Source organism: Coffea eugenioides, chromosome 7 (assembly GCF_003713205.1).
Source record: "Coffea eugenioides isolate CCC68of chromosome 7, Ceug_1.0, whole genome shotgun sequence".
Classification (NCBI taxonomy): domain Eukaryota; kingdom Viridiplantae; phylum Streptophyta; class Magnoliopsida; order Gentianales; family Rubiaceae; genus Coffea; species Coffea eugenioides.
Genome location: NC_040041.1, coordinates 28,305,146 through 28,320,684, shown reverse-complemented (window position 1 = coordinate 28,320,684; position 15,539 = coordinate 28,305,146).

The following is a 15,539-nucleotide window of genomic DNA, read 5'->3' as shown; positions in this document are numbered from 1 at the left end:
CACACAATCAACATAGGAGTAGTTTTGGCATCGATTACATCTCCTAGTCCGACTAGCGGTACTCCAATATTGAATTAGTCCTCTTGGCTTCTTCTTATAATCAATAATTTGAAGGCGCCTTTGAGGTAGCTCATTTCCACCTTCTCCACTACTTCCTTCCATGACTTACAAGAATAAACAAATTTACAACTTAGGCAAGGTTAATCATACTTAATGACACTCTAACATGTCGCACTAAGTTCTTTAGATTAAAATTTTTATTTCGCTCAAATCATTTCTAACCTAGGCTCTAATACCACCGTGACGACCCCACCTCTCCCTAAGGCGTACCCCAGGGTTTAGCAGACCGTTTGCCCAACTTTCGCCAGGACTCACTTACTCAGTAGCACAGATAAATCGTAACTTCAAGAGTAAAAGAAACAGCAGTTTCCAAACTTAGAATAAATATTTATACACATGTTCAACCGAAATGTTCATACATACCCAAATGTAACAAAAGATTCAGATTCTAGTCAAAACCCTAACCCTAGATGAGCTTTAGTGCTATTACAATTACAAAAGCCAAAAAGTCTATATATAAATCTAGCCCGTTCTAGTCGTACGCCCGTGCTCGTACCCCCTGTAAAGAAAACAAAACTAATGGGTGTAAGGACCCGTAAATTTTCTTTATTTCATAATATTTTATTTTATTTTATCGCATGCGTTTTCTTCATTAAACCCTATTATATTGATTTTTCAGGAATTTTTATAAGTGAGTATAGGTTTCAAATCATTTTCACAGTATAAGTTAGTTCATGATAAGTTTGAAGTGCGTTGTAGACGTGGGACCCGCTTGATGTGATACTCACTTGACGCGATCTAGACAACGAATCACCAACGGTTTAGCAGCGGAAATTTGACCCAAATCTAATCCCCGAGATAACGAACACTATTGATATTATCTCAACCCGTTACCTAATGAATTAGCGAACCAAACTATAGGTAGAGGAACGCCACAACCAAGGAGTTACTTGATTGATAAGTTCACTTGAATAACTTGAGAAAGATTCTCAAATATTCAAAGAGGCTCTCTTGGAAAGAGAAAAGTGAAAACTCACAATTTTATTGATCTTCAAAACTGCCTATGAAGGTCTCTTGCCTTGGCTATATATGGCCATACAACTTGAAAACTTAAAGTGACTTGAAAACCCTAACTCGGCTAGGCTAGGCCTTTGGCCCGATTCCACTACTCAAATCCACTATCTAATGGTCAGCTTATAATCGATCCAATGAAGGCTTTAAGCTGGCCCAACATAACCCAATAAAAGCTAATTAACCAACTTAAGTTATAGTGAGCCTAGACTCTATAAATCGGATCCAACTCAACATGAGGTCTTGGACCGAATTTATTCCTAGCAAATAAAATAGAAATCTAGAAAATAAACTACTAACTATTACTAAAAGATTCAATCTCTTGCAGCCCAAAACATGGCCCATAAGCGGCCCATATTTCGTATCACCGCTAGTGCGCTAAGTGCAATAAAAATTTTGGCTATTAATTGAAGTTTTGTATTAAAAGATATTATTTTACAAGGTGCTAGAAGACAATTAAAAATTAGTTAGATAGATTAACCACGGAGAAACAAGAAGATAGGTTTGAACTTAAAAGGGTGCTAGGTGTCGCGACATGAATGGATGTTGGACTTTGACCACTATTCCCCAACTTTTCTAAATATCAAATTTGACCCAAAAATTATCTTCGTTTGCTCCATCTTGGCCGGCCATTGAGGAGAGAAAAAGAGAGGAAAGCTTCATCTTGTTTCTTCAAATCCAAGCTCAAATCTTGAGTTCCAACCATTAATATCTCAAATTACTCCATAGAAACTTCTTGCTAGGAAGGATTAAGGAGGTTGGTGGAGTTGTTTTGAAAACGGAAGCACTAAGCTATCATTTTTCTTTGGGTTTTAAGGTATTTTGCCAAGAACTTCCTCTTTACTTCAATTAATTGGTAATTAGTGGCTTATAGTTGTTATAGATGCTACTTTGTGGAAGATTTCATGATTTTAAGTAGAGTTTGATAAATTTTTGATTTATTAGTGAATTTTCTGATTTTATATGATAATTGTGGATTGGCCATGGAATGATAGCTTGATATGGTGTGAAATGGAGCTTTTGTGTGTTAGTTGTGGCTGTTTGCGGAAAATTTCAGAATTTATGAGGAAATTTCAGTTTTAGGGTTTCAATCTGCCCTATTTTTGCACTGCATGTTCGTCCTTAAGAGAGGACGAATCAGCCCTTACCCAAAACATGCAAGTTGTTGGTAATTGAGTTAGCTAGCTACTGGTAAAATTTCAACTCAATCAAAGCACTGTAACTTGTGAAATGACTGAAATACCCTTGACTGCCACAAGCCTTGTTTCACGGACAGTTTTCTGTCCTCTCTGAGATTTTGATTTTTAACTGTGAAAATACATGATTTGGCTTTGGAGGTCTTCATAAGAACTGTAGGTATATGTCTTGGCTTCGAAACACCATAAGATTCGTTTCAATCCGATAAGTGTAGCTTCAGTTGTGCTTATTATGCCGAAAGGTGTGTTTTATAGCCTATGATTTGTATGTGGTTGATTTGAGATGAATTGGTGTTGATTGTAGGATGGAAAAATAGAGAATTTAAGGGGAGGTGTTATCCAATTGTTAAGTCATTTGGTTCCTTCAAGTGTGAGTTAATTTTGTAAGAAATATAGGGTTTTGGGAGTTGTGGATGTTGTAAAACTAACCGCTATCGTTTTACTCCGAAACCACACCTTTATCTCTTGTAATTGTAGTCATTTGTATAGGCATATGACTAGTAGTCGAGCCTCACTTGTGCATTCCACTTACTCGATTTTGGATGTGAAAACTTCAATTGTTTTACTTTGGTTATTCTTAGGATTTCACAGGGATCAAAGCCCTACTTGGGAGTGAAAACGTTGAAGTGATTTGATAGAACTGGTGAGTGTACCACTCTCCTCATTGTTGCTTAACTTGGTTTCTATACATGCAATCTGTGATTTGAATGACTGTACTCTCTGTTTAATCTATTTGAGACGAGTGTGTACTTTATCACACTCGTTCTTTATTTGTCTGTCTATTACTGTGTACATCTGACTCTGTTATCTGTGCTTAATATGATGTCGATTGGAGACTTGTATCCAATGATCTGTTGTGATCTCTGAGCTCAAAACCTGTGACTAGTTACTCGAGTCGAGTCGGCAAGGGTCAGGTCGATGAGATAACGAACCACGGTAGTCTTTTCTGGGAATCTTTGAGTATTGAGACTCTTGATTCCGGTATACTCGAGTATTACCACTTTTGTATCTGTTGAGGTGTTCGGGACCGGTAAGGGGTATGTTTGGTGGATGAAACTTGGCGTAAAGTGGGGTCTACGGACATGTTGGTTCTATATACGTTGACGGAGAGTCAATGGGTTTGGATCAAGTACTGAAATGAAAATCTGGCTCCTAAGAGCCACCTGTATCCTTCCTATTTGAATCACTGTGGCTAACTGCTTGACCTTATATCTAGCCTGTGTATCTGATTGGTTAAACGTGAAATGCCATGATTTTATTGCTATATATTTGGTACCTTATTGAGCGTAAGCTCACCCCTTCCTCGTTATCTTTGTTTTCCTTACAGGAGCCACTTTTGAAAATCATGATTTTTGGGAGCGAGTTGAGCTAGTTAGATATTCTTTTGTTCGTTCGTATAGCTCCTCGATAGTTGGAAAACCCTAAATGTATTTTGATCCAAACGTTTTCCTTTTGGAGTTGTATATGTACAAACATGTATATATAAAAGTGCTAATCATGTTCATGTGTTAATTTTGGCTTGGAAATATTCTTTTCCTAGGCTTATATGAAGTTATTTGTTCTTGATTGGGTTTCGGACAGGTTCGAAATTTGAACGAAGAAGGAAAAATTTTGGCTGGAATTTCTGCAAGGGAATCCGGCCAGTTCTTAGCCGGATAGCCGGCCGGATTGACAGGGAATTTTGGATCCGTTTTTGGGTTGGCTACTGCCTCTAATCCGGCCGGATTGTGACGTGGCAGTCACTATTCATCCTTCAGTTTTGATTTTCATTTCCGTTTCGTGGTTGTTGAATCGTTTAAGCGCGCTAATATATTTTGAAACGTTTTAGTTTGTGTGTAACCGTCTTAGTAGTCCTGGCAAGAGTTGGGCAGGCGGTCTGCCGAACCCTTTGGTTCGCCTTAGGGGGAGGTGGGGCTGTCACAATGGGATGAGCTACAGTTTAGTGAGGTTCCAAATATCATGCAGCAAGTATCATTACCCTTTCCACTACTTCCTTCTATGACCTCTAAGGTGGCATTGATTACATCTTCTAGTCCGACTAGCAGTACTCCAACATCGAATTGGTCTTTCTGGCCTCTCCTCATAATCAATAATTCGAAGGCGCCTCTGAGGTGGCTCACTTCCACCCTCTCCACTGCTTCCTTCTGTGACCTACAAGAATAAACAAATTTACAACTTAGGCAAGGTTAATCATATTTAATGACACCCTAACACGTCGCACTAAGTTCCTTAGATTCAAATTTTTACTTCACCCAAGTCATTTCTAATCTAGACTTTGATACCACCTGTGACGACCCTATCTTTCTCTAGGGCGTACCCCAGAGTTTAACAGACCGCCTGCCCAACTCTCGTCAGAAGTCACTTACTCAGTATCACAGATAAATCATAACTTTAAGAGTAAAAGAAACAGCAGTCCTAAACTTAGAATGAACATCTATACACATGTTCAACCCAAATGTTCATACATACCCAAATGTAACAAAAGATTCAGATTCTAGTCAAAACCCTAACCCTAGATGAGCTTTAGTGCTATTACAATTACAAAAGCCAAAAGGTCTATACATAAATCCAGCCCGTCCTAGTCATACACCCGTGCTCGTACCCCCTGTAAGGAAGACAAAACTAATGGGATGAGCTATAATTCAGTGAGGTTCCAAATATCATGCAGCAAGCATCAGTCTCAGAGCAAGTAAGAAATGGAACTAGGCAATCAATAATCAAAACAAATAGCATTTCAAGTGGAAGGATACATTATTCTCGCTTGAGGCATTTATCTCGCCATCGTTGACACTCTATCAACCTTGGAATACCCTGTTAGGATCAAGTAAAACACCACTTCATGCCATCTCCGTCCACCGATCATTTCCTCCTACCGGACTGGCATGCCAGTCAAGTACAAGTAGAGTAATACTCGCGTATACCATGGCCATAACAAAATATAGGACCCATGATTCATCGGTCATTTCGACCAGGCTCTTGCTGGCTCGATTTGACCAACTAGCCGATGAGGATGGGATCCCAAAACAAGTCTAGTCGGTGAGATAATATTCCAATCGACTTTCAAGTCATGCACTAGTATATCATATCACAAGTGAACAAGTCGGCATGGATTCAAGCAAGTGGGACGAGTGCGATAAAGTACACACTCGCCCTTTTTAATGACAAGTCAAGACATCTAGTAAGCCCAATAACAAGTTACATAGTCCAAGTCATATAATTGAAACACTCACCAATAATTCACGACTTGTCAAAACCAAGCGCAGGTTCGGACCCTTGCTCACTCGCAAGGTCTGTGATCAATTATAATGGTAAAATGCAAGTAAATAAGGTTTTCAAGATGCACTGTCTTCGCTTAGTAATGCTAAAAGAGAATCAGGTAAATGAACTTAGCTCTTGGAGGAAGAAAATGATTAAAACGTTTAACTTTTAAAACTACATATATATACAACTCAAAAATCGGTTTGGAATAGGCCATGACTTCCTCCCTAAACACGTAATTTGACAAAAAATTTTCATCTTGTGCGACGTCCCAAGATTTGCCCTAAGTACTCGCAAGTACCCTAGGCTTAGGCCATCCAAAAATTACAACCCTAATTGCACTTTCGCTCCCTCAAACTATACAAAACCAAATGGGCAGCACCTTCCCAGTTTTTACCCATTTTCCCGCCAATTCCAAGGCAATAACTTCATCTCAAAAGAATCCCAAATCAAGCACATAATTATAGGAAACAAAGGGCTCTTATTTTAGGTGTTATAACTACCTAAATTAGGTGCATATCCAGTACATAATCACCTTAATATCCAAACTAGAAATCGAAACCCTAAGTTGGAAATTTGGTACTAAATCTGGAAAATTCTACTTTAAAGCTAAAAATTCATACTAAAGCTAGAAATCTTCATATAAATACTCTCAAGTCCATACCAAAGCTAGATACTATCATTCGTGGCTGAAAAATGCAAACCAAGGTTGCAAAATTCCTATGCTAAGCTGGAAATTCACCAACAAGGCTAGAAATCCCTCAAGTAATGCCAAAATTGCATGTATAAACTGAAAAATCTTTGTGGCAGGTTTACAACTCATAGTAAAGTTGAAAATACTCAACAAAAACTAAAAATAACAAGGAAAGCTGGAAATAACAGCTCACAACTTAAAACCATAAAATCAGCCACAGAACCTACTATAAACAAGCCAAAACTCCAACCAAATGCAAGATTAAGGAGATAAAGTAACTCTCAACCAAGAATACCTTCTATCCTCGAGATGACCAGCAAAATACAGCCTGCTTTCTCCCAAAATAACTCCACTCCAGCCCACCTTCCTTCCTTGTAGCAACTCTCTATGGATTGGTTTAAGATTGGAGGTTGATTTCCCACAAGTTTTGGCTAGAAATCAAAGTGGAATTGAAGAACGTTTTTCTCCCTTTCTCTCTTCTCTCTCTCAGCCCTCTTGAGCAAGAAAAATCTAGTGAGGTTTGGTTGGAAATGGAAAATATAAGTGATGAAGAAAGTTTGGGTCAAAGTTGGCTTGGATGGTTCACACTTGTCACCTTCCATTTTTTTCCTTTTCTTTCTTTTCTTTTCCTCTCTTTTTGGTCAAACTTTTCAGCCAACCCTAAGATAAAATTAGGGAAAGAAAATGAAAGAAAAATAAGAAGATTAGGGAAAGAAAGTCTTGGTTAAGTGGTGTCTTTGATCGGTAGCAAACGGCGCGAGTCGGTTCAAACCTATTTCTTTGCCTCTCTTGTACTTTTGTTTTAATTTAGAATTCACTAACTAATTCTTAACACTTTTAATCATATATTTCCCCTTACTTAATACCCACTGTTATCCACCGAATTTAGTACACATCTCACCAATTAATCACACTACCACTAGGCACCATAAAACCTCTCGACTCTGTTATAAAAGTAAAAAAAATAAAGCTCTTGACTTTATTATTTATTACAACCATTAAGGGGATTAATTTAATAATAAAAGGAATTATAAAATAACTTATTCAAAATAAAAAAAAATTATAAGAAAATATAAGCGAATTTTCAAATCCTCACAGGTTTCATGGTCCTTTTAAATATTTTTGCTGTTGTACTCCATTTGTTAAGTCCGTAGATCATATTTTTTGCTCGGGTGATTTCACGTCTTCTGTCTGGTGTTCTAAACATGGGCTATTTTGTTTTGTTTTATTTTCATTTTTGGGGAAGTTATTTGCAAATTTATTTGGCAAGTTGGTGAATATGCTCGATGTCCAAATGCACAAGTGTCAAATGTGTTTCATATGCTTCAAATATTCATTTGTTGGAGTGTATGATGTTGTAGTATAATAGGTATTTGAAAAGATTTTGTCTTGTGTATTAAGTTGGTCTTTTTCAAAGCAAAAGATTTTTCTTAAAGAAATGTGACTTTTATTCTATTATCCATGACAAACGTAAAATCTTTGATTGCTAATCGAATGGATAAAGTGTGACTTCAATAAACTTTCTTTTGCCATCACATAAAGTTTTCATGTTTGCTAAAGATTAGCAACGGACGAATTTTTCTAAAAGATAGCAACATTCTAAGATTTCTTCAACGTCTTCTTAGTTGTTGACCTCCTAAATGTTAGGAAATTATCCATTGTTTTGTTACAAAAAACTCAGCTTTTCAAAGACAATGTTTTTATCTGCAAGACCAACAGATAAGTTTTATTCCCGTGTTCCTATTTATTAGCAACAACTAGCGAGAATTAGTAGGCCTTCAATGGCTCTTTCTTGAAAATAAAATTTTCTCCATTTCTTAATGTTAGTTCCTAAGGTCTATAAATAGTTTTCATCCTTTACAAGGTAGAACACACCACTGAACTTTCTAAATTTCTCCTCCTCTTAGCTCTCTATTCTTTCCACTTCCTCTTCTATTGAATTAAACTTTGCTGTTTCAAATCCTTCTTGCTATCAACAAGAAGAAGGCTTGTTTAATGTTGGAAAAAGATTTTAGTTTCCTTGAAATAGTTTCTTAGGATAGTGTTATTTAGCATGACTCAAGCTTGCTCAAATTACGTCTACAATATTGTTAGCATTGTTCAAATTCTTTACCAACAATCCAAGAAACTATGGCCTCCGACAATGTTAGCACATCGCATCCATCATCAGGATCAGTTGCAGTCACATTGTCATTCGCTAAGCCTTTCTGGACGTCTCCAAAATTGAAGTTTTGGCTAATGAAAACTTGAAAAGGTGGCAAGAACATGTATACTTACTTCTCGACATTCATAAAGTTGCCTATGCACTGACTGATGCTCAACTTGCTGTCATAAAAGTCATGGCAATATGCCAATAAGGTATGTTGACATACTATTTTACAAACGCTTTTTGATGAATTATTTGATGTATACTCTAACTGCAAAGTCAAAACTATCTGAGAAGGTTTGATAATAAAGTTTACTGTCGAAAAAACAACCAAGTAAAGATTTATCGTAAGAAAGTGCTACTAGTGGTAGCTGACCGACGATAAGGAAATAAAGGTTCAAATCACAGAATACCAAATGCTACTTGAAGATTTGAAAAATGAAGACATCAGTCTGCCCAAGAAATTTACTGTAGGCATGCTAAATGAAAAATTGGCAAAATCATGAGCTGACTACAAAAATAATCTGAAGCACAAGCAGAAAATTCCACTGTTGAGGAACTTGTGAAACACATCCTCATTGAAGATTCCAACAGAAAGGAGTTAAGAGCTGCCAATGCCAAGAAGATGGCTCTCAAAGCCAACTTAGTGCAAAACAACAACCAAAGGTACGCTAACAAGTCCCAAAATTACAAGCCCAAAAATCTCAAATTAAGAAAAAGAAAGGCAATTGCTACATTTGTGGAAAATGAATGCACCATACTGCCCGGTGTAGATATAGAAACAGAGGTGACAAAGCAAATGCTAATTCTCTTATGGTTAATTTAACTGAAGGAGATGAAATAATTGCTGCAGCCATCTCTCAAGTGAACATTGTAGTCAATGTGAAATAATAATTGGTAGACTCTGGGGCTATTCGGCACATATGTGCAAATCGAGAAACATTTACCTCCTATACTTCAATGGGGGATGATGAAGAAGTGGTCTATTTTAGAGACTCATGAACTGCTAAATTTCTGGGTAAGGGCAAAGTACTCTTAAAACTCACTTTAGGAAAAACTTTGACCCTTAATAATGTGCTGAACATTCGAGCAAATCTAGTTTCTATGGCTTTGCTAGAAAAAGTTGGGGTGAAAGTGTCATTCGAATTTGACAAAATTGTAATGACTAACAATAATGTGTTTGTAGGCAAAGGTTATTGTAATCAAAGACTCTTTGTACTTAATATTTTCTATGGGATTAATGAAAATGTCTCTTTTTCTGCTTATATTGCTGATTCAATATCTTTATTGCATGCTAGATTATGACATTTTAATATTAGTTATATCAAGAAAATGCAATCATGTGCCTAATTTCTGATATTAATAAGATATGGATAAATGTGAAATATGTGCATAAACTAAAAAATAAAGAAAAGTTATGTAACTGTAGAGAAACTGAATTATTAAATTTAATTCACACTGACTTGGGTGATTTAAAACAAGCTATTATGTTACTTTTATAGATGATTATTCTAAATATACAAACTATACTTAGAAATAAAGATGATACTCATAATGTCTTTTTATCTTATAACGCTAAAGTAGAAAATTAACTTAATAAAAAATAAAAAGAATTAGATCTAATAGAGGAGGTGAATATTTAGTTTTAGATAAATTTTATAAACATGAAGGCATAATATATGAAATAACACCTCTTTATTCATCAAAATCTAATGGCATAGCTAAAAGGAAAAACAGAACACTAAAAGAAATAATGAATTTTATGTTAGTTAGTTCTCATGCTCCTGATAATTTGTGCAGAGAAACTATATTATCTACATATCACCTACAAAATAGGATTCCACAAAAAAAGATTGGCAAAACATCTTGAGTTATTAAAAAATTATAAAACAAATTTAAAATATTTAAAAGTATAGGAATGTCTTACTAAAGTGTTATTAGCTAAACCAAAGAAAAGAAAATTAGATTCTAAAACTTCTGATTGTATGTTTATTGGATATGTTGAACATAGTACTGCATATAGGTTTCTTGTTTTAAGAAGTGATGTACTTGATTGTAATACAATTATTGAGATAAAAAATGCCGAGCTCTTTGAACATATTTTTTTTACTGTCTAATAAAATCTCTCATGTATCTGTTGAAATAAACAGAGAAATAACCTCTAACGAGGAATTGAGAAGCAATTAAAAGGTTGAGAAAAGAATTTTCTTATAGAAATGATTTTCAAACTTTTCTTACTGATAATGATCTTTTAACTTATTCTGATGCTATTTCTTCTTTTGATTGCAAGTTTTGGAAAGAAGCAATCAAATCTGAAATCGATTCTATTATGATAAATAAAATCTGGATTTTGATAGATTTACCTCCTAGTGCAAAATCTATTGGTTGTAAATGAATTTTTAAAAGAAAATATAATTCTAATAGCTTTATAGAAAATTTAAAACTAGTTTAGTAGCAAAAGAATTTTCTCAAAAATAAAATATTGACTATTTTGACACACTTACACCAGTAACAAGAATTTCCTCCATTTGTATTTTATTTGTTTTGGCTTCAATTCATAAATTTTTTGTTCATCAGATGGATGTTAAAATATCATTTTTAAATGGTGATTTAGAAGAAAAAATTTATATGACTCAACCTGAAGGTTATGTTGAATCTGGATAAGAAAATAAAGTATGTAAATTAATTAAATCTCTTTATGGTCTAAAACAAGTTTCTAAACAGTGGTATGAGAAATTTGATCAACTTTTGATAAGAGAGGATTTTCAACTGTAGAAGTGGATAAATATGTATATATTAAAGTTATAAATGATTAATTTGCAATAATTAGCTTATATGTGGATGACATGCTTATATTTGGTACAAATCTAGATATTGTTAATAGTGCTAAATATTTTTATTTTCTAATTTTGATATGAAAGATTTGGATGAAACAAAAATGATATTGGCTATTAAAATTATAAGAAGAGGTGCTGGTATAATGTTGTTACAAGAACATCATACAGAGAGATTTCTTAAGAAGTTTGAAAATTTTGATTTGACATCTATGAGCACCCCGTATGGTGCTAACACTCAATTAAAGAAAATAATGGTGATCCAATTGCTCAATCTAGATATGCTTAGATTATTGGGAGTTTGATGCATTTGACGAATTTCACAAGATCTGATATAGCTTTTGGTGTGTGTAGTCTGAGTAGATATATTTACAATCCCAATCGTGAGCATTGGTTTGCATTAGTCAGACTAATGAAATATTTGAAAGGTACCATGAATTATGGTATCCTATATTGTGGATTTCTTACTATATTAAAGGGGTACAATGATGCTAATTGGATCTCTGATTCAAATGAGACAAAATTCACTAGTGGTTATGTGTTCACTCCTGGTGGTGGAGCAATAGCATGAAAATCAGTCAAGCAAACAATCATTGCTAGATCAACTATGGAATCAGAGTTTATAACTTTGGAACTGACTGGTTCTGAGGCCGATTGGTTGAGAAATTTCTTAGCTGATATTCCTCCAACTATGGATCGGTTGCCTTTTGTGTCCACATACTGTGATTGTCAAGCGGCAATTTCTATTGCTAAACACAAGTCCTATAATTGTAAAAGTCGACAAATGAAATTGAGACGTGATGTTGTAAAATAGCTACTTAGAGATGGAATAATTTTCATTGATTTTGTGAAGTCAGAATTGAAATTAGTTGATCCTCTGACTAAGCCTATAGAAAGAAAATTAATTCTTTAAACTACAAGAGAAATGGGACTGAGGCCAACAAATTGTTGACAGAGACGGTAATCCAACCTGTGTGATTGGTGATCCCATGAAATAGGTTTATATGGATAATAACAAGTTAATATTGACTATAAAACACTTCAAATTAAGTCTCTCCTGAGATATAAGTGCTTTAACTACTAGTAATTGTGAGGTTGAGTTTAAAACCCTCAATGGGATTTTTGGCTGAATTTTTAGAGCTCTCATGAACAACCAGACAGGTGTACGGCCTAAAAGCACAAAATTGCATTGAATAGTGGGTTCCAATATGGTTGATAACATCTTTGTCATTTAACTAGAATTGTTGGTTCATAGAAATTCATATTTCACCAATAATTCTGTTTGTCATATTTTATCAATCTAAGTTTGGTTTATAATTCAAAAGACACCAAACAAAGTACATTGAACTCAGACAAATTCAGCAATTTTTTAATTCTCTTTTGTCCAAAATCTTTTGAAATAGGTGGGAGATTGTTGTAATATTGTGACAGCCCCACCTCACCCTAAGGCGAACCAAAGGGTTCGGCGGGCCGCCTGCCCAACTCTCACCGAGACTCAGTCATTCACTACAGTCCTCAAATAGATTACAATATAAATTTCAAATATTACATCAAATTCTCCAATAATTACATGTCATAAGCGAAGCGGAAACAATTCCCAACTATACATAAAATGATTCCAAATCCAAACTGTACGAGATATGTGCCATCTAGTCACGTGAATAAGTACTACAAGCCTTCCTTCGCCACGAGCCCTGTGGAGGGGAATAAAATATTTTTGGGATGAGCTAAAAGCTCAGTGAGTAACCAATAAAATCAGTAATCAAATATATTTCACAATAATGCATTTTGATGATGTCATGATTCCAAGATCAAATGTACGTATTTTTGCTCTCGTGCGCCAGTGAAATCATTGCACTTAAACACCCAACGCTCAAATAGATCACTTAACGGTAAACAATAAGAGGGAGCAACGTTGGTGCTCCAAATCATGTCATGAACAATAAACAGGGTGGAGACGTTGGTATTCAGTACAAGACTCCCCAAGAACTCCTTGAAGCCAAATCATGTCATGAACCCACATGCAAGCACGCATGATATGCAATCGAGTAAATAATGCAAGAAATTTTTCACAAGTACTTTGGAAATAGTTTAGGGTCACTCACCTCCACGGCTCAGAAACCATCCATCATATATCATTACCTTGCCCAAATCCAAGTCCTAAATCACAAACTCAAAGCAATCATACATTCTCAAAGTTCGGACAGCATTTCCCCATAAATGCTTCATTTCCAACCTACAAATAAAAGCCCATTCTCATAGCAATTTAACCACAATCATACATATAACTCATAAACAATAAAACACATCCAATTAGGCCACAAAACCCTTCAATCAAAGCTAATTAGAAGCTTAAGAGCCACCATTAGAAAAACCCCCAATTAAACCCTAGAAACCGGATTTCAATCCCTCAAGTGTAAATTTTCTGCAACGATCGCAATTAATGTATAAAAGTTCCGTTTAACACCTTTCGGCACAATATCCATAAATGAAGCTACCCTTATCGGATTGAAATAAATCTTATGGCGTTTCGAAGCCAAGACATAAACCTTCAATTCTTATGAAGACCTCAAAAGCCAAATCATGCATTTTCATGGTAAAAAATGGAAAACTCCATGAAAACAGAAATCTGGGCGCGGAACAGGGTTCATGGGCAGTCAAGGGTATTTCTGTCATTTCACATGCTACAGTGCTCGGATCGAGCTTATATTTTGTAGATAGCTAGTTAACACCATTTTCTATAACTTTCATTTTTTAGCTAAAGCCTGATTCGGCCTCTAACATGCCCAAATAAATCCAGTCAGAACAGGGCAATTTGAAACCCTAAACCTGGAATTTCGTATCAAACCAGAAATTTCCGCAACCAACTTCAACTAACATATACAAGCATTATTTTACACCATTACCAACCATCATACCATGATCAAACCATAATCCTCATACAAAACAGAAAAATAACAAGAATAAATCAAAATTCATCAAACCTTCACTTCCAACCATAAACAAACCATAATCACACCATATGTCATCATATTAAACCACTAAAACCACCAATTGAACATTATCAAAGCTAAAGGGAAAGATTCTTAACAACTCACCTTGTAACCTCAAGACAACAAGCAACTTAGCACCTTTGCTTCTCAAACCACTTCACCACTCACCTTAATGCTACCAAGAGAACGGTTTTTATGGAGCAAATCAAAGTTTTAGCGGTTGGATTGTGAGATCAAGGCAAGAAATTGAAGAAAGAAGTTGGAGGTTTCTTTCTTTTTTCTCCCTAAGGAGTTCCGCTAAGAGAGCTTAAAATGAAGAAATAAATTGGCCAAAATTAGCTTTAAGATGGTAAAAATATCTTGGTCAAAAGTCCAAGGGTAAATTGAATGGTGAACTTGTCACCTTTTAGCTTAAAGCTTATCTTTTTGTCTCTCTAATACTAATCTCTTAGCACCTTGTAAAATAATATCACTTACTACAAACCTCCAACAAGTTGTCAAAAATATATTGCATTTACCGCACTAGCGGGTCCCACGTCCATAATACACTTCAAACTTAACGTGGACTAACTTGTATCAAGGAAATGATTTGAAAACTATATTCCTTTATAAAACTGTATAGGAGAAAGGCATAAAATTATAGATAAGGAAACAAAATAATGTCTAGAAAATATATACAATTTTCGGGTTCTCACACTCATTCTTTCGGGGCGTCATAAATATAATAAGTATTTCAAAAGATTTTGTCTTGTGGATTAAATTGGGCTCTTTTAAAACAAAAGGTTTTACTTAAAGAAATCTAACTTTTATCCTATTTTCCACGACAAAGGTAAAATCTTTGATTGCTAATTGAATGGTTAAAGTTTGATTTCAGCAAACTTTCATTTGCCATCACATGAAGTTTTCACGTTTGCTAAAGATTACAATAGATGTATTTTTCTAAAAGATAGCAATGTTCCACGATTTTCTCAACGTCGTCATGGTTGTTGACCTCCCAAATGTTAGGAAATTATCCATTGTTTTATAACAAAAAACTCAACTTTCCAAAGATAATGTTTTTATCTGCAAGACCAACAGATAAGTTTTATTCCCCTGTTGCTATTTATTAGCAACAACTAGCGAGAATTATCAGGCCTTTAATGGCTCTTTCTTGAAGATAAAATTTTATCCATTTCTTAACGTTAGTTTCTAAGATCTATAAATAGCTTTCATCCTTTACAAGGCAGAACACACCACTAAACTTTCTAAATTCCTCCTCCTTCTCTTAGCTCTTTATTCTCTCCACTT